The sequence below is a fragment of the Equus asinus genome, chromosome 8 (assembly GCF_041296235.1).
Source record: "Equus asinus isolate D_3611 breed Donkey chromosome 8, EquAss-T2T_v2, whole genome shotgun sequence".
Classification (NCBI taxonomy): domain Eukaryota; kingdom Metazoa; phylum Chordata; class Mammalia; order Perissodactyla; family Equidae; genus Equus; species Equus asinus.
The window spans coordinates 23,331,817-23,349,812 of record NC_091797.1 but is presented as its reverse complement, the minus strand read 5'-3'; the positions used below and the strand labels follow the sequence as shown (position 1 = coordinate 23,349,812).

At 58.2% G+C, this 17,996-nt stretch overlaps 1 protein-coding gene across 3 annotated transcripts in view; it reads right to left on the bottom strand.

Annotated features, from left to right (window-relative positions):
- TFEB (transcription factor EB) overlaps positions 1-17,935 on the bottom strand; it is a 45,218-nt gene extending 27,283 nt beyond the window's left edge. Inside the window, exon 1 of one of the 3 annotated variants that reach the window (XM_044776661.2) lies at positions 17,701-17,935. The gene's annotated coding sequence lies outside the window, so the exon portion shown is untranslated. Of the gene's footprint in view, positions 1-2,846; positions 3,023-7,246; positions 7,380-17,700 lie in introns of those variants that run through there. The other 2 variants (XM_014830948.3, XM_070514960.1) reach the window with 2 other exon arrangements.
- Between the last annotated feature and the right edge of the window lie 61 nt (positions 17,936-17,996).

The window sequence follows — 17,996 nt, the reverse complement described above, 5'->3', positions numbered from 1 at the left end:
CTTCCCCAGCCAGGCCCACTTCACCGAGCCCCTCGTGTGCGTGTGCGTGTGTGTGTGACCTGCCCTGAGAAGAGAGGCCGTGAGAGCCAGAAGGGGCCTTCTGAAGCCGAGCCCGTCACCCTCAGGTTACCCATGAGTAAACTGAGGCTCAGCTTGGGGAAGTGTCTGGGGAAGTGGGGAGGCTCATTTCAAGTTCATGAGCAAAGCCGAGCCTGGACACCAGGGCTGGGGTGGCTTAAGCCTGGTTAAACAAAGCAGGGGTGGGGAAGGTGGAGTGAGGAGGGGGAAGGAAGTGGGGAGGGGAGATCTGCCACCCCCTCCGAGGTACCGCTGTCCTGGGATGCTGCGGTGGTTCCACTTTATTCATTTCAAACATTTCGTGAGCACCTACCACGCGCCAGTGCTGTGGCAGGGGCCTTTCTGCCCAGTCGCAGCCTTCACCCTCCTGTGAGATTTTGCTTCTGGGATGGAGTACTGTCTTCAGGGCACCCACGTCCCGCAGGCAGCAAGGCCGGGCAGCACGCAAACCTCTCCCCAGAGGAGCGGCCTGGCAGCCCCCCATGCCCCCACGCCCCGAGGGGAGACCCGGAACCCCCAGAACAGGCCACCTCCCAGAGTCAACGCCGAGCCGGACGGAGGGCACAGGCGTCAGACAACGAGGAGGCTGGGAAGTCACCCACCAGACTGCCAAGCTGTTTTTAGCAGCAGGATCCTTTCCTCAGGCAAAATTTACCTGGAACCTTAATACGTAAAACATGAGAATGAAGCAGCTCTGGGGAGAGGCGGGGAGGGCCAGACCACCTGGCCTCCCACTGGGGGCCTCCCCGGAGCTCCCAAACTGCCCCCAAAGCATCCCCTGGGGTTTGGAGGAAGAGTCTGAAAACCAGTTTTCTCTGCCTCTTCGTGTTCCGGAAGCTCAGAGGAAGCACAGGGAGAGCTAGGACCATGGCCCACACCCTCCAAACCTCCGGGCCAAGCTCTCCTTCCTGACCCCCAGGCAGCGGCACCCATCCCTCCCATCGCAAGGGGACACAGCAACCGCCCCCCGACACAAACACACATGCAGAAAAGAGTCTCATGGATTCAGCTCCTACCTTGTGCCCAGCACTGGGCAAAATGCTCCACGAGCATCAAAAGCTTTATTTCCACAATAATTCTATGGCCTATGTATTATCATTTCTGTCTTGTAGGTAAAGACCTGGATGTTCAGAAAAGTGAAGTGACTCATCCCATCTGGGAAGGGCAAAGCCCCCATTCCAACCCACCTGTGTGTGCCTGACCCCCGCGCCACAGCCTGGCAGAAATCACTGCCGTCATGACAGCTGGGTGTCACCACTCCCTCTGAGCCCCACCCCAAGCTTCCCCTCACTCAGAACACCAGAAGTCTCCTTCCCAACTCGCTCCAACAGGACGGCACATACAGAGCTCCTCGTTAGGAATAGTAACAATAGAAATAATAAACTACCATCACCTCCTTATTTTACAGAACCTACTATTTAGGGACTTCATAGATTATGATCACACTTAATCCACATGACGCTATACTCGCATCCTCACCTCATAGATAAGGCAACTGAGGCACAGAGAGGTAGATGACTTCCCCAAGGTCACAGCTAGGGAGCAACAAAGCCAGGTCTTGACCCCGGGCAGTCTGGTTGCAGAGTTTGCAAGCCTAACCACTGAGCTACACTCCCTCCCTATAATGCCTGCTGGCTCCCCCTTGGGTGCTGGCTGTACCAAGTGGCCTAGCTTGGGGCTTGCCTCTCTCCTCTGAGGCCTGTCTCTGCAGGGGTCAGAGGCCGACTGGAACCCCCAAGGGATGGACATGGGAAAGCCTACCTGATGGGCATCAAGGGTGAGGGTAACACCCATCCCACCTTTCCCACCCCCAGGAGCTGAGCTGGAAGGATGAGATCTTGGGAGGGCAACCAACACACAAGCATGAGCAGGACGCCTACTGCGTGCCCAGCTTCAAGTTGCGGCAGGTGCAGGAAGTAGAAGACTGTCTTTGCTCTCCTGCCAGAGGCTCCAGTCCCCAGGAAGGTCCAAAGGGGTCTCCCCGGCCACCCCCACCCCCTTCGGTACTGGCTGCACCAGATGTTGGCAGCACTTAGAAACAGGGCTAAAAATAGCCTCTACAATGAGTCAATGCTAAGAATAACTCGGGCAGGCAGCCCTCCGGGAGAGGACACTCTCTGCCAGGGAGGCACCACCTCTTCCCACCTTCCACCCCCGCCCAGCCGACCCCCAGCCTTTCACTTGGAGCCCTCATAGTCAGCAGAGGGCCAGGAATATATACCCCAATGCTATGCTGACAGAGACGTGGGCATGCCAGCGTGTACTCCCATCACTCAAGCCAGGTGGCCAGCCGCCCTATGCAAAGTGGGGGTTTGGAAGGGGTGGGCAGAAGCTGGAGAAGACCTCTGTGCTCAAGGCAGAGCCCCACTGAGGCTCCAAGACACTGGAGTTTCTTTCCCCACTCTAACACCAACTCCCCACAGGAAATGAGGAAATCACGGCCCCCGCCCCTCCCCTCATGTCTCACCTGTGAACTGGGTCCCTGGTGTCAGCCAGACTGGCCCACTTCCCAGGTGCGCAGGGGGAGTGAGATCAGAGAGGGACAGCAACACACTAACTAGAAAGCAGACATCAACAGTGGGGCAAGCTGGAACTCAGGGGTCCAAACCGCGCCAGGCCCCGCGGTCTCCTGCAGGGAGGTCCCCCTTATTTCTTCCACATTCTCCCCTCCGCATCCCCAGAAATGACAAGAATCGTTAGATTCATGGACACCTGTACACGAAGTGAAAATTAAGAGAACACACGCACATAAGGTATCAGAGCTGTACCTGTCTGTAGCTCCAGACGAAAAATGAGAGGAGGAGCTTCACCCCACAGTGGAGCGGACTGAGGCTCAGAAAACCGAGGGAGGTTTCAAGGGGCCCCACGGCTGGGATGAAGCCTTACTGCCTTCAGTCACCCCGGGAAGCATCTCGCAGGAGCCCACATGCCTGGCACAGCCTCATCTCCCAGCAATGCTTGAGGGAAGAGGACTACTGGGAGCCAGAGGGAGGGGGCTGGAAAGGCAAGGAGCCTTCAGGAAGGGAGCAGTACTACACACAACATTTCTCTGGGAAGAACAGAGGACGGGGGGTTGGGGGGGGCGTGGAAAGGAAGGGGTGTCCCAGGAGGAGCACTGGCCACGGAGTCAGGAGCCCTGGTTCTAGTCCCAGCTCTGTTACAGATAACTATATGATCTGGGAAAATCATTTCCTAGGCTTTGCTTCAGGTCTCAGTTTCTCCACCTGGAAAACCGAGCTTTGCACACCAAGCCTTTGAGATATCCTGGGGGATATCATAACATTTTGAAGGTGCACGATGAATATTATGACCATGTTGAAGGCTCTGACAAGTCCTGCAGCAAAGAAACCCATTTCGCTTTTTTTGACTCACACTCTCCCACACCTGCTTGACCACCAAACCCTTCTACAGAACACATCTTGGGAAACCCTGGAGTAGATTTGGGGTCAACAATGCAAAGGCCTGCAGGGGCCAGGAGGAAACCTGAAAGCTTGAAGCAGGCCCAAACAAAACCCATCAGGACCTGCAGTTAGCTGCAAGCCCCCAAAACCCTCTGGCAGCTCTGGGGGTACAGGGAGTCTGGCACTTCTGTTCTATGAAGGCCTCCCTCAGGACCCACCCAGGGTTTTGATCCCATCTGATCCTCAATAATCCTCCTGAGAGGGACGAGGGAGGGGTCAGCACCCTGTGTCACACAACTGAGGACACTGGGGCCTGGGGAGACTGGAAAACTGGTCCAGGACCACATGGTGGCCGAGGGCTGAGGCAGGAGAGGTCATGAAGCGGATCCCACTTAGGGCCCTCACTATTAATTCTCACTACAACTCCTTGAGGAAGGCACTGGTGCCCCCACCTCACAGAATAAGAAACTGACGGTCAACGAGACGAGAAGCACTCACTGTCCAAGGTCACAGCCAGCAAGTGGTACCACCCAGCTTTCAACCCTGGCAGCCTGAATCCAGAACTCACGCCCTTGGCCCGGCTCTGCCACTCACTAGGTAGCCACCCTAGCTGAGAAACTGAACCATTCTGGGCCTCAGGTTCCTCACCTATAAAATAGGATGATAAAAAGATCTGTGTATGATGTTACTATGAAGATCAAATGTGCAAATACATGAGAGTACTTAGCACAGTGCGTGGCACCCAGGAGGTGTTCAATTTTTGTGACCTATCATTAAATACCACGTCCACTGTGGGACTTCACACCTGAGCCTCTGGGCTCTGGGCTCAGCAGGCTGGAAGACGCCACGGCCTCCTGGAAAGCGGGGCTCTGCCAATCAGTCCCGGGGAACAGCCCCTTCCACCTTGCAACACAGACGTCCAAGCTGGGGCTCCTGGCGTGCCCCATGTAGGTGGCGGCTCTGGAAGTTGGAGTTCCCAGACCGAGGTCAAACCTGGGTCTCATGGTCTGAGGCCCCTACCAGGCCACCTCCTCCTCAGAGCCGGGGATATCCCCAGCTCACCATGGGTCACGGGCCTCTCCCCGCCATTGCCCCACAGCCCCAGGTCACGGGATGGGGAGGCAGGGGGCTCTCCAACCAGGCAGCTGATGTCCTCGTGACCTTCCCCGGCCCTCCCAGGCTTGGATATGACAACAACAACCCATCCAGAGCTCTCCCCACTTCCCACAGCCGGCTCTTCCACGTTAGGTCACAAGATGGACATCATCACCCAGAAGGCCGGCTGCTGAGGGGCTAGTATGCCCACTTCACAGATGAAGAAACTGAGGCTCCGACTTGCCCTGGGCAGGGATCTAAGTAATAGAAAGGTTTCTGGCTCCTGGACCAGGGCTCAGGGCTAAGCCAGGTTCCAGCCCAGACAGGCCAGAGCCAGCTGGGGCAGCAGAGGGGAGGAGCAGGCTCAGGAGGCCTCCGGAAGCTGAGGGGGAGAGAAAATGGCTGAGCCGTGGGCCCTGGGTCTCACCCGGTCACTGCAAATCCAGCAAGTCCTGTGGGTGGGGGGAGCATCAGTAACCCTGAGTCCTCCTCTGCCCCCACCCCACCCCAGCAGAGGAGATGGGCACAGCTCTTGTCTAGCACTGAGATGACCCCCACCCAACTCTCTGCTCTTGCTACCATGGGCACCTCCGCCATCCTGGCTCTGCAGCCCTCTACAGACAGGGAGCCCCCGCCTCCCAAGATGGCTCTCCAGCTCCAGACCCCGAGCCAACCATTCACCCCAGGCATTGTCTCCTCTCACTGCCCCCCAACATGTGGGCATCACTCAGAAGCCCTCCCTGCCATCCCTGCCCTCTACCTCTGCTGACCCCCACATGGCCCACTCGCCCAGCCACCTCGCTAAGCATTGGGTCTCCACTGCCCAGTCTGGCCCCTGGCATACGGCTCTGGGTCTTGCACTAAGTAGGTGCTCCAGAAACATGGCAGCAAGGGACAGAGAGCATCTCTAAAGCAGTGGCCCCAAATATTTTGACCAAACATATTTTCTTTGGCCCAGCACACGTGCACACACACACACGGAGTGCATATACACATGCATATGAACAAAAAAAGTTGTGCAAACAATGCTTACAATACTGTGCAATGCACTTGGATGTTTTCTATGATTCTTTTTCATTTAATATATTACGTCTTTTTCATTTCATTTTCATGGAGACCAACTAAGCTAATTTCACGGCCAGATGAGGGGCCAGTCAGTGGCCCTGATCCGCAGTTCAGATAATGGCCCTCCAAGGATGTCTGTGCAGCCCAGCCCCCGACCTGGCACACCACCCTGTCTGTAACAGGTGCCTAATAAAGGCATCCATTTGTCAGACACTTACCCGGGGCAGGCCTGTGCTCAGCATTTTGTTATGGTATCTCATTTCATCCTCACCATCGCCCTCTCGCCCTCTCGGAGGTAGGGGCTGTGAGGAATTTAACATGTGAAGAAACCCAAGGTCACACCGTCAACAGCTCAGGCAGATTCAAAGCCAAGTCTGCCTGAATCTGGAGCCACATCCCTAACCACGGCTCACACTGCCTGCCGGGTGAGTGGCCCTCAGCCCTCTCCTAAGTCTGCACACCAGCAGGAAGCTCGCCCCAAGGAGGGCCACTCCAACTCCAACTGCTGAGAAGCTGTCTCTGTATTCACTGCATCCTTTCTGTGTGTTGACTATTCGACTGCAGATGGGGCAGAGAGAAGACAGGGCTCCTGGCAGAGCCTCTCACCCCTCACAGCAGACCCCGCTCCCTCCTCCCCACCTGCCCACTGCCAGCTGACCCCAGAGAAAGCCCTGGGATGGAGGTGGCGGGTCCACCTCAGGGCTCAGGAAGACCATCCTGCTGTCTTCATCACCGATATTACTGCCCTGGGGCAAGTCCCTTGACCCCTCTGTGCCCCCATGAGCCCATCTGGGGTGACTGTGAGGTTTCCAGGGGCTGATCCAGGTCATGGAGTAAGGCCTGGGGAACACAAGCTCTTATTATTATCAACTTGAATTCCCACCATCAAAAATAATGCTCTCGAACCCTGGGCAACTTCTGCTGTTTGCACACAAACAGACTCTCGTACAGGTAAACCGTCACCTGTGCAGGGCCTCCCTCACCTGGCACCACACACCCGCTGAGCACTCAGCATGAACTAAGTCTTAATCCTCAGGATGAACCCACACGGTGGGCATTCTAATTGTCATCTCCGTTTAACAGAGGAGGAAACTGAGGCACTAAGAGGCTAAGCTTCCCAGGATCACAGAGCTGCAAGAGGCAGGGCCAGGATTCAGACCCAGGCAGGGCGTCTGCTCCCGGGCCCTGATGGAAGCGGGCGTTTCCCGGTGGCCTGGCCGGCGCCCAGCTAAGCACCTCCGCCGTCACTCCTCCCGGGGACCTGAAGACAAGCCCGGGAGACAGCAGCGGAGGCTGAAGAGCTTAGAGAGCCCGCCGGGGATGGGGGTGGTCCTCAGAGGAGGCCCTGGCAGCCGGCTCCCCATTTCGCAGGGTCTCACCATCCCCGCCCCTGAGCCTGGGCAGGGGGCAGGGGGCAGGGGGCAGGGGCCCCTCCCCTGCACCACCTGCCTCCCCAGCCCCAGCCCGCTCAGTATCTCCCCTACCCCGCCTCAAGAGACATCCCCATGCCAGTGCTGCCTGCGTGACCTCGTCCCCAATCTCCCACCTCCCCAAAGACGCCACCCGCACGCACACCCGCACACACGTGCGCGCACACGCCCTCCTACCTGGGGGAGGGCGGCCCCCTGCAGGGAGGCCCCCTGGAAGGCTCAGCTCCTCGGGGGGCCGCAGCCCAGGGCCGTGGCCCTGCCCCAGCGCCAGCCCCAGTTTCCTCATTTCCCCCGCACTGTTTCTCACCCAGCCCCCTGCACCTCGGCCTGAGAGGAAGTTGCACAATCCCCTGGGAGCTGCAAATGTGGCGGAGGATTACTCACGGCGCAGGGTAAGTCCTCGAGCAGCGGCCAGTCGACCAAACGCGGACCTGGCGGCTCCCAGCTCCCATGTCACCCCCGCGGGGCCTCCGGCCACCTCCAGTGCCCCTCCCTGCTCCCAGAGAGAGCCTCTGGTAGCCCCCCACCGCCCTCACAGCCTGGCCTCGGGGCCCCAGGCCACGCTGCCCCCTGCACCAAGATGGAGAGGCGCAAAGGGGCAGGAAATTGCAGAAATACTACCAGGTCCAGTGTGGCCGAATCCTAACCCACACCTCTTCCCAGCCCCGCCCGGAGACATGTGTCCTTTTAGCCAGAAGCCCCACAGTTCACCACCTCCTTGACTGACCACACACCTGTCACCTCAGCCTTGGGCCTTCCCAGGGCCTCCACACATCCAGATCATGGTCTTACCGTAGCCCACCCTGAAATGGACCCTGAGACCAAGCATATTCCTGTGAAGCTCTGGGAAAATCTGAGTCACCGCATAATTTCCACTTGTGGGAAAACTGTCTTGCTACACATGCAATTTCAGAGGTTCCTCAACCCCCAAAGTACTTCTCTTAACAACCTGTCAAAGAAAGAGACTTGACATTTCACTAGTATTTCTTTCTGGTGGCCAAAAGATTCCCATCTTTAGTAGATAAATAATAAATACTCCTTGTCAAGAAAGGCTGGCAGTCACTACGCTGTTATCAGCCATCTGTACCTCATGGCGGTGAGTTGAGTAGGCCCTTTCGTGAGAGTAGGTTTCAGGAAGGGACAGTGTAGCAGAGGGAAGATTAGGCAGGCCATAGCTCCTGGAGAAGGCACAAGATGCCACGGGGGTGAGGTGAGCCCCAGAATGGGGAAGTCAGAGAGGCCCAGGGAGCTCTGACCCACTCTGGCCCAACCTTGGGCCCTCCCTGGGACAGCAAACTCTGGAAGGACACAGAGGGTAAGGAGGAGCCTGGCCTGGGTGTGCAGAGACCCCAAGGATGACCTCTGGCTCCTATCCCTCGCTGCCTGGACTTGCAATGGGGCCTCAGATAAGGAGAATGATATGCACCTCTTATCACCCCACACAACCTTGGACTCCCACTCAGCTGCGGACAAAGTCAGACATGGTTTTGCCTGGGCCCCAGGGCTCTCCAGAGAGCCCCTTATTTCTGCAACCCTCATCAAAAGGCTGGGGCCCTCTGGGCAGTTCCCTCACAGCCCTCTGGGGCCTGGACAGCAGCAACCAGCAACGAGGCTCACCTGCCGCCTCCAGCTCAGGGGACTGGGAGCCCAGTCAAGGGGGAAGGGCCGGCGAGGGAAGGCCCTCACTCTGCCGGAAACAGTGGCCACAGGCCCCTTTGCAGGGATGCCTCCCAAAACAGCCTCACAGCCCGCCTCTCCCCAGTCCTGACGACAAGGCCATGGAGGGAAGGGAGCAGAAACCCTTGCTACCCTCATTTTCAGACCAGGAGACTGAGGCTCAAAGCCCGTAGTGGCTTCCCTAAGGCCAGGCAGCCGGTTCACGGCAAATCTCGGTTTCCTGGCTCTTTTCCCAGATCAGAGTTTCTCAATCTCAATCCGACTGACACTTAGGACCAGAGAATTCTTTGTTGAGGGACAATCCTGAGCATTTCAGGATGTTTAGCAACATCCCTGGCCCCTCCCCACTAGATGCCAGGAGCAGTCCCTGAGCTGTGACAACTAAAAATGTCATCAGACATTGCCAGGTGTCCCCTGGGAGGCAAAATCGCCCCCGGTTTGAGAACTACTGGCCTAGGAGCCCCTGAAAGATGAGCGTCAGCCAATTCTAAATTGGAGGTAGCTGCAGGGGGCTCTAGAGGCCCACTCCTCAGCCAGATGCACCAAGGAGAAGGCCTGAAGGCGTCTTCATCTGGGTGGTAGTTAGCTGGGTGTTCACTTTTCTAATTATTTTTTACATTATATATATACATATATATACACATACATGTGTTTTCAGCAATTATGCTATACTTCTCAATAAAAAGGGAGAGAAAAAGATGAGATACAAATAAATAGACATTCTAATATTTTCTTCTCACTCCTTGCTTTGAAAACCACTATAATTAGGCCAAAAAAACTGGATGAGAACCTATAGTCCATCACAGGTCTGGAGTATCCAGTGATACTCAGGGCTGTGTGTGGAGGGACTGGCGCAGCTGGCCCAGCTGCTGGATGCCCCTCAGCCCACAAGAGTTGGGCACCACAGCGCCTTTCATCTCCCACCCCTTCCCCAGGGCGTCCCAGCCACCACAAGCGCCTTCCTGGCCAAAGGCAGGGGGCTGCCTCGGCCTGGGCACCCTCACACCCGCCTCACCCTGCCCTGGGCCATTCTTCTGGGCCCCCAACAGCAGAGCTTGGGGACTCATGCTAGGAAGGCACTGAGGGAGCAGCGTGGGCCTCAAAAACACCCTCCAAACACACACAAAGAAGGGAGGCAGAAAAAATAAGTTGAGGATGGAGAGAAGCGGAGAGACACACACACATGCACTGAAGGCCAAGGTTCCAGATGTCGTGGAACTACATGGAGGGTCAGAGGGATAGGACATGGGGGCAAAGGAAAGCAGGCGAGAGAAGGTACTGGAGGGGAGGGCAGCAGACGCATGGCCTCAGGTTCCAGGCCCAAGTCTTGGGGCTCAGCAACAGGCAGCTCCAAAAAGGCCTGAGTTGTTGGGCCCAACTTAGCACCACAACCCCAGGGCCCAGGGCTTCAAGTGGCAGGTGGGTGGCTCAGGGGCCTCCCTGTGGCCTCCCCTCACACTCAGCACCCTCTAGTCTTCCTGGAAGGAAGGACTTCGTCCAGGAAGGAAGGCTCTCGGGCCTGCAGAGGTGATCCCCAAGTGACAGGACCCAGGGGCCCGAGGGCGGGCAGAGGTCTCTATGCTGGCATGGGCCCTTTGTAAAAACTCTCTCTGGATCGAAGAAGAATGCTCTTCAGAGTGAAGGGCCCGGCACCGACAGACACCTCTCCATTCAGTGAGGACGTTATTCTGTGCTATCATGCTCTGTCCTCTGGGGGGGTGGGCGGCTGTCAGCATTGAGGGAGCAGCTGCATTCTTATTCCCACCACGCTGCTGGGCTGGCACAGTGCTAGGCCCCCAGGGGGGCTCAGTCCCACCTGTTGACCCCAGTGGTGCTCAAGGCCATGGGGTGCAGGAGTGGCTTCCTTATGCTCCCTGGGCCTCAGTCCCCTCCTCTGGATGATGTGGAGGCAGCAGCAACCGGCCTCTAAGGCCCCCAGTCCCACAGCCCCAATCAGCCTCCAGCAAAGCCAGCCAGCACTTTCCTGGCAGGGGCAGCCAGGAGTGCACCTGGCTACAGCAGGGAGGGGAGGAGACGCAGTGGGGGTGGACAGTATAGTGTGTCACCTCCTGGCCACTCTGCACCCTTCAGGAACTGCAGAGCGCTGGGGCAGGTGCTGTCCCGAAACCAATTATAAACAAGGCAGAGGACAGGCTGTGACTTCCCTTGGCAAACAGGAGAAAACAAACCAGAGCCCCACCCCACAGCCCCACTGGTAGAACTGGGCAGGGGGCGGGGGTGCTGGCAAACTCTCTTCAGGGAGGGACAGACTGTAAGCCCATGCCAGCCAGAGCAAGGCTGGGCCTGCATCACGGGGGACGGAGGCAACGAGCGCTTCCTTGTCCAGCTGTGTGCAAGTCCCTGGGTCTCAGATGGTAATGCTCCTACAGGGCAGAGGTCACCCATAAGGCATTTGTTGTGTCCTCATTTCCAGGCACATGATGCGGGCTCAATTCACGTTCACCCACTCACTCCACAAAGATTTCCTGAGCAGCCACTATACACCAGGCTCTCTTCCAGGTGCTGGGGATACCACATCAAACAAAACAGACCCAACCCCTGCGCTCAGGATGCTGATGTTGGAGCGTTCCATTCATCTGTTCACTGGCTCAGACTCCAAGCTCATCCGCCACCCTCCTACAGGGCTGAAGGACCTGCCACCACTTCTTACTGCCTACCAGGCTTCACCCCAACTCTCCCAGCTTCCAAGGAAGACTGCACCCCCACAAGCCCAGGGGTGAGCCCCAGGATCACTCAACTATCTGCTACCCTCAAGGCCCAGGACCGCCTAGAAGATGATGGAGACAGCCACCCGCCCTCCCTACCTCTCCAGTCTGGAAGAGGAAAGGAGAAGGGCACAGCTGCTTTTTCTGTGTGTTTTATGGTTTTTATTATTAACAGGAAATACAAGTCAAACACTGATCCAATACTTGCCCTCCACGGGGTGGGAAAGTACAGTAACACGATGGGTCTCTCTACAGCCTCATTTCAACAAACCGAGGGGCCGCTGTGGACACCTCCCCCCCAATCCAGTCATGCTGCGCTGGCTCCAAGCACGTTTGCAGGAGCTTCAGACCCTGCCCTGCATTCTGACCACTCTCAGGGCTAGTGGTGTCCTTCGTGGTCCGCCTCATCCTGCCTTAATTGAGCAGCAAATATTTCCTGAGCACTTGTCCCAGAGGGTGGGGCCCACACCACAGGCTGGACAGTGGTCAGTTTACCGGGAGGTGGGGAAGGGAGGGCTGACTATACCAGGGACTGGGGGGCACCAAATGGTCTCAGAGCGGTCCCTGTCCCTGGGGATCCAGCTTGGAAAAGGAGACAAGCCTAAGAGGCCCCGGAGAGGCCCACAGCAATCAGAGGCCCCGGAGACAGAAAGCTCTTGCCTGGGTAACTGCAAAGAGGCAGGTTCTCAAAGTGTGGCCTGGGGACCAGCAGCATTAGCATCACCTGAGAACTTGTCAGAAGTGCAAATTCCACACCAAATGGAGTTTGGAGACCCACTGCAGCCCTGCTGATTCCAGACCCTCTCAGTCAGCAACCCTGGGAGTGGGCCCAGCGAGCCGTGTTTTCACAGTTGCTCCAGGTGATTCTGATGCCCACTCGAACTTGAGACCCACTGTCCTAGAGAAGGGGCATCAGAATCATTTGGGGAATTTTTAAAAATATTGATGCCTAGGCCCCTCCCCCAAGATTCAGATGCAATGGTATTTTTTAAGAGCTCCCAGGTGATCATAATATCCAGCCAGGGCTTCGGTCAGATGAACAGTCCCCTGGTCTCCTGGAAAGGTGTGCCTTGACGGACAGAGGATTCGGTTACAAGGAGGGGAGCAGGGAAGGGTGTGGCAGGAGAAGGGACCAGCATGAACAAGGGCTGGGAGGAGGGCATGGGGATCATGGGTTTCTGGATAGTCTGTTGGAATTCCTGGATTAATCCTCACGGCATCACACTTTACCCTGGGAGCCTCTTTGTGGATAAGAGCCAACGAGGAGGGCTGTCCCCAAGGAAGCTGGATGGAGGTAGGGACGGCCAGACTTCATTTCTCCTCCTCCCTATGCCCCCAGTTAAGGGCCAGGAAAGAAAACTAGTGATGACTCTGCCTCTTGCTTCTGCCCCTCCCGACTGCCCTTGGCTCTCAGCCACTGCCCCATCACCTCACAGCCAAGCACTTCCGGTGGGCACAGTAAGTCCAGATCCTGCCCCATCGCTGGGATTTTCTCTGCCCTCAGTGACATCGCAGCCAAGGGCATCTGCACCTCTGGTGCAGAAAGAAGGAGGGGCAGGCAGCAGGCATGCAGGGAAGAGCAACAGGTCACCAGTGGGTAGTAAGCGGCCAGGCCAGATGCTACCCAAGGAATCCCGAGGGGCAGGGCTGGAGTGGGAGTGATGCTGCAGGCACTGCAAGTCCCCTGTGTTATCTTGTTAAATGTGGAGACTAGGCTGGGTGTGGTACAACAGGGAGTGGTAGGGACTGTGGCCATGGAGTCTACAAAACCCCAGGTAAGGCATTTCATTTGAAGATGTTAGACGCACCGGGCAGGCCTGTTTGCAACCCATGGGTCTTTATTTCTTCCCTAGAGCTCTCTATGCCTCTATTTTCTCACTTGAAAATGGGAAATCAAGAAATAAATGAGTTGTAAGACTTAAGTATGATGATAACTAACATTTCCTGAACATGGCACTAGTCTAAGTCCCATCCATGCAGCACACATCGACACGCTCAGCCCTCACTACAGCACTGTTAGGTAGAGCTACTATAACCTCGCTTTTCAGGGATGGCAATGGAAGCACAGTGGGGTTAAGCAGCTGGCCCAGGGTCACACAGCTAGTAAGTGGCAGAGCTGGGGTTCCAAGCCAGGCAGCCCAGGCCCGGAGCCCACACTCCCAACAACCCCTGGTGAGGCTACACTTCACTCAGTGCTTGATACATGGCAGCTGCGGCTATGTCTAAGAAAGCCTGGCTGGTCACTCCACCAGGGCCAGCCTTTAGCTAAAGCTCTATTGAGGGGACTTCAGCGGTCCCCCAGACCCCATGTCCCTCCCTTTCTGAAACCTCTCCTGTCCGGGTGCCTTAGCCAAAGATCTGCAGAAGGTTCTCATCAGAGGGGACCCCACAGGTGATCTAGGTTCACAGATATGGAAACTGAGGCTGAGAGGAGCAGCGCCCTGACTGAGGCAGCGTGCGGTGCCCATGTTCTCCTCATGTTTTTGCTGTGTTTCATTGTCCCCTAACAGTCCCCACAGCCTCTTCTCCACATCTGATTAAACAAGTTAACGTCTGAGGTTTCCAAGGAGACCCAGGAAGCCTGGTTGGAAGCCATCTCATCCTCAGGCCAATCAGGAGTGCTCGCCAGGGTCCTTTGGTCTCCTGTGTCTGCAGCTCAGAAGAGCAGCAAGGAGACGAGTGTGGTCCTGGGGCAGGAGCCTCAGCAAGTCCCCACCCCTGCTCAGAGTAGGAGACCCCGGATGGAGAAAGAAGTTTCCCAGACCACCACACCTCCACCTTTTGAGAGAACTCCTAGGGCCGGCCCCATGGCCTAGGGGTCAAGTTCAGCACACTCTGCTTCAGCAGCCTGGGTTCGGTTCCCAGGCACAGACCTACACCACTCATTGGTGGCCATGCTGTGGCAGTGACCCATGCACAAAATAGAGGAAGATTGGCACAGATGTTAGCTCAGGGTGAATCGTCCTCAGGAAAAAAAAAAGAGAGAGAACTGGGAAACCCTGCAGTGGTCTTCTTTAGGGACTGAGAACACGCATCTCGGAGTCAGCTGGGCCTGCTTAGAATCCCTACCGCTTCCAGGCTGTGTGACTTCAGGCAACTTGCTTAACTGCTGTCTGAATCAGTGTAATGAAAATAATAATTCCTACCTCACTCTAAAGAGTAAATGCATAATAAATGTTGGCAACTATTGTTTATAACTAAATTTCATTATAAAATTGTCTTATAGCATAAAAAGAATAGATGAATATTTTATTAATATACTCTTGTGTTATTGTTACATTCCCATAGACACACGTAGACAAAATTCATCTATACACGTGTACCTAGATACCTGCACTCTCACAACCACACACACAAACTCCCTTTGGTTACACACACCCCACACTGACACACAGAGCAACACCACGGGCTCACCCCGTGCCAGCACTGCTCCACCCTGAATCCTCACATGGCCCAGCGTGCATTTCATCGCCCTCTCTTCAGATGAGGATGCACACATCACATGCATATACGCTCGCTCTATCCTGGTATGTGGACACTTCTGGCAGCTGTGGAAATCCTGACCTCCCTCCCTCTGTATCAGAGGAGGTCAACCCAATGTCCACGGTCACCTCCAGGGCAGCCCCACACCAGCCCCCAGTGCTGACGGCCCCCCATCCCTAGGACAAAGGCCCAACCTGGCTTTCATGCCAGCTGCGGTCCGGGAAACCCCTGCTGCCACTGGTAGAAATCAAGTTGACTTTGAAAAGGAAGACACAGAAGCCAGGGGGTGGCTGGGCCACTCCCTGTGGGGGCAGGTGCTAAGTAACTCTATAAACTCCTCATGATGCAATTACAGCCATAAACAGGGCCCCAGGAGGGATCAGGGCCAGAAGCCAGACCCTCAAAGGGCAGCCCTGCCTGAGGGGTAGGAGGCCCACTCACCTACTTTCCAACTGAGAGGCTGAAAGGAGGGCCTGAAGGGCAATGTGGGGAGGCACTGGGTATCCCCACAGCCCGGGGCCCTGAATGGGCTCCTGCCTGCCCTGGCCCAGCCCTGCCATCAGCCCTCAGAAGCCCAGGTGGTTCTCCGGGGACTCAGTGCTCACTTGAGATGTCCCCTGCTCCACCCCCTGCACCCCTTCCATGGACCAGAACCAGGAGACCTGGGTTCGCATTTGGCTGCACCTCACAGAGTTGAGCTGAGGACGAAATAGGATTGCAGCCGTAACAGGCCTTGTCAACTATAAGCAATATTGGCTCCTCTCCCAGAGAAGCAGAGCTTAGAGTCACCTAAAAATCACTCTCTGGTTCGCAGCTCGCCCATCCCAGTAGTCAAAAGTCAGGCAGAAAGAAGGGGGCCAAGCAAATTGCTATGTTTCCCATGGCTGGGGAAACTGAGGCATGGTACAAGCTTACAGGCAGACTACCAGGCACAGCTCTCAAGGCAGCCAGCCCTTGCTCTTCCACTGCCTCTAAGGCTGCTGTTGCTGGCTGGCTCTCTCCCAGATGTGATCTGCCTGCCCGAGGGCCTGGGGGCTGTCCCCGAGGCTGGGCACAGAGAAGGCCTCAGAGGGAATAGGCCAAGGAGCCAAGAACTGTGTTCTGATATGAGCCACCTCCCCTTCAACCCCCCCCCCCCCCCCCCCCCCGCGTCTGGCCGCCGCCCTACAGGAAACCAGAGACCAGCCCCCCACTGCCCCCCCCACCCCCACCAGTTGCCCAAGAGTGCCGGGTCTGGGGCTGGTGGAATCTCAGACAGGGTGGGCGCAGGGGCCTGAGCCCACATCCCACAGGTATCACTGGGCGCCCACCCCGGCCTTGTCCCCGTCCCTGCTAGACTAAGCAGCCCCTCCCTCAGGGTGGGAGGCGGGAGCTGGGCGGTAATTAACTGACACTTCCCCGCGAACGCTAAACCAAAGCTCTGCGCACAAGTTCAGTCCAGAAACTGTCGGCAAAGAACCGTTCCCAGAACAGACAGGCGAGTGGGCGACGGCTGGAGTTGACGCGGGATCGGGGAAGGCCGCCACCGCGGCGAGGGGCTGGCAGGGATCGGGGACGGGGGAGCCGGGGCAGTGCGGGCGCTCGCGCAGACGAGCCCCGCCCCGGGCGCCCTCCCGCCCTCCCCCCGGGCGCGAGGCTGGGGCGCGCCGGGCGGCTGCGGCGCGAACCTGCTCTCGCAACCCGGAGCAGCTAGGGGCAGCCGTGCGTGAAGCCAAAGCCCGGGCCGGGAGGGGGCCGAGGGGCGGGGACCCAGCTGGCATCGGCCCGCTCCCTTCGAGGAGGCAAGCGCACGCGCTGCCGCCAATATCTGACCCGGGTACGGGGAGGGGGGAAAAGAAGGGGCGCTGATTTGCGGGCCGGACAGCCTGGGGTTGGGCGCCGCGGACTCAGGGAATAGGGGGAAGGAGGCGTGTTTTCTGGGATTCGGGAGCCAGACGGTAGGGGACACTCGGGGGGCGGGCAGATGGCTGAGAGCTCCAGCGAAGGCAGAAAGAGGGACTCGCGGAGGGTGAGCTCTGGGATTGGGGTTCCCTAAGGTCGTGGAATAACGCAAGGGGAAGAAAAAGGCTGCGCTCAGGGATACCAGGGGACGCGGGCAGGGGCGGCCGCTTCAGGAAACCAAGGGGGAGAAAGGGACGGGAAGGGAGCGAGGGATGGTACTTCCCCTCGCCCCCCCTCCAGCAGCCCAGCCCCCGGGGCGTGGCGCCGCTCCGGCCCTCCCACTCCCCCGGACCATCCAGGCAGGGCCTGGCCCGGCCGGACTCGGCCCCCGCACACCTCCCCTACCTCCGGCGCCCTCCCCAGAACCACCCGCCCCAGCCGCGTCCGGTGGAGAAGAAGTGGGCGCAGGGCCCACACGTCCCTTAAACTTCTTGCAAGTACACTCCCACGCCTCCCGCCCCTTCGACTCCCAGCTCCCCGGCCGGGAAGGCCCATGCCCGCCCCGGCCCCTCCCGCCTGGTTACATAAGGTCGCAGAGAAGCCGCCCCCGGCCCCGGCCTGAACGGAGAGGCCTGAGGGGCTCCCGGGCTCGGCGAGCAGCCCCGCTCTGGCCACGCGCCAGGCGTCCCGGGCTAGACGGACAGCGGGGCGGGTGGCGGCGCGGCGCACACGGTCCCACTCCCCTCTCCACCCGGCACCCCCACCCACCCACCTGTCTCCCGGACCCACGGGATGGGAGCGGGGGAAGCCTGGGGCGGGGGTTCCGGGCCCTCCGCGCTCTCCTTGTCCCCCAGCCCCGCTCACCTAGCTCTGAAGGTCAATCCGTCCGCCGCCCGCGCCCCGCGGCTCCGGCAACTTGTCCCAAGTTCAGGTGTCCGGCCCGCGAGCTGTGCCTGCCGCCCCCTCCCGGGCTCTCCGGCTCCGCGCCACCAGGGAGGCCCGCCCCGTCCGCCCTTCCCGCTGCCGTCGGCGCCGCCGCCGCTCCCTACGTCCAACCCGCGGCCGCCGCCGTCTCTGCTGTCACCGATCCCCGCGCCCGGCGCCCGGGCTCCCGCTGTCACTCCGCACCCACTTCCCGCCGCGCCCGGCAGAGGGCAGCA